The sequence below is a fragment of the Oncorhynchus nerka genome, linkage group LG15, assembly GCF_034236695.1.
Source record: "Oncorhynchus nerka isolate Pitt River linkage group LG15, Oner_Uvic_2.0, whole genome shotgun sequence".
Lineage (NCBI taxonomy): Eukaryota > Metazoa > Chordata > Actinopteri > Salmoniformes > Salmonidae > Oncorhynchus > Oncorhynchus nerka.
Window position 1 is genome coordinate 56,000,934 of NC_088410.1, and position 2,175 is coordinate 56,003,108.

The following is a 2,175-nucleotide window of genomic DNA, read 5'->3' on the forward strand; positions in this document are numbered from 1 at the left end:
TCCGTGATCAGTATCCCATACCTTGATTTGGACTCATACTCTGACCCTCCCGTGCTCCAATCTGCATGCTCGTTGCACGGTAGTATGCATTTTGAGAAACAACCAATGTCTTTACTGATTGTGAACATGTAAACCATCTCACATGTAAACATTCTGTTAATATGGCAGTATTATTTTGTGCATCTGACCTGAGTAAATATGACATTCCTTTTTTGTGTTAATCTGAGAGACCACTGAGACAAGGAGCTGTAAAATGTTTATTTAATGTTAATTACTTTCACAAAATAAAGCATGCACAGAATAAAACAAATTGTCTTTAAATGACAATGCTATTTTCCACAGTTGTAGAACACTTTGGCAAACACACACAGGAACCTGCATGACGACAAAATGAGGTGGAACAATAGTGATACAGTTTAGCTCTAATTGAACCAAACTACCTAATAATCCCCTCCATATTGCCTAACTCTCACGCTCACATGCACATGCACACATAATCAAACATGTTTTTTCTTGTTTACTGAGTATATTGTGTACAATTATAAGTCATATACTTTAACTAATTGAACAAACTTTTTTACCTATATTTGTGGTGTGATTTTCATATTGGCCCTTTCGGGCTTCCAACCTCACCTTCACACTATTTTTACCAGTTCATTATCGGTACTGTTTTGTTTTATACTTATTTTCTTTCACTTATTCCGTCACCTCCCTATTTACAAATTAAGCACTGTCCATAAGTGACACATTGAAACAAGTATTATGAATATTACTCTTGTTGTTGCAGTCTTTTTGGAACATTTCATGGTATGTTCAGAGAAATTTCTTCAGACACAAATGCAAGTGCCAGTATCCTGAACAACATTTTTCACATGTTAATATGGTTAGTGTACTTTCCCCTGCAGTTCACTATGTTTTAAAGGAATTTGTACATCCCACTCCTTCAAATAGTCTTTGTGTTATTTAGAATATGACCTATGACCTCCTCCCTACTGAGGGAGTGAGAGAAGTGAGTGCTGGAAAGCTGAGGAGTATCCGAACTGCGAAAACACTGGAACATTTCTCAATCAGTACATTCTTTGATGAATCCCCGTTCCCTGCTCCTGTGAAATCCATGAGATCTAAGCTCTTTCCCAAAGTAAATGTATTTCTGGTTGAAGATGTGTCATTGAGACTTTGACCACTGACATACTCTCTGACTCTACTGACTAAGTGGTCAGTAGCTCCATGCTGTGTGGCCTGGGTGCATCTTTGTCAGTCTAACTTCTTTCCCCATCCCCCCCCCCCTTTCCATTTGGGCGGCAGGGTAGCCCAGTGATTAGAGCATTGGGCTAGGTTGCAAGTTCAAATCTGTCATTCTGCCCCTGAGCAAGGCAGTTCCTAGGCTGTCATTGAAAATAAGAATTTGTTCTTAACTGACTTGCCGAGTTAAATAAAGGTAAAACAAAAATTGCCCATCATTCCTACCTTTTTTTCCTTGGAGTACTAACACAGCAAAATGGGAACATTCCCAGAACATTACCAATATTCCCATTAAGTTCTAGTTAGGGTTTATTCTAACATTAGGATGACAACAGCCCAAAAATATTAAAATAAAATAAAATTTGTTCAGAATTGTTCATCCACTCAATTTCTCATTAGGTTTCCTGGTAATGTAAAAATGCAATGTACCAGTCATGTTTTTAGAGCCTACAGCCGCAACAAAATGTAATAGCAATAGAAATGGTTCTCAGAAATCATCATGGGAATGTTCTACTAGTGCTGATGGAGATGTAATTAAAAACACCCATAACAACACAGAGGGAAAATTCCCACAATGCTCTCCTGAAGTTATATTGTGATGTTATGACATGATTATTCCATTAAAGTTCCCTATACATTCTTCAGAGATCATGTCTGGATTCAATTAAATTGGTTCTGAGAAAACATTACTGGAACGTTCCACTTACATAAATGGATATGTCATCCGAGACAGCTACCCAGGTACAGGATGTTAATTTGACCAATTTCTCACAGCAGGAAAATAATCCTACAGCAACATGAAATGTGAATTACTATGTGGATTATAATTCATGGCCATTTTATATGTGTTGATACATTTTTATTAGGGCAAATCAAGTCAGAAATGTTAAAGTGGAAATTCTGAACTTTAGAAGCATTTTTAAACCCTGAATA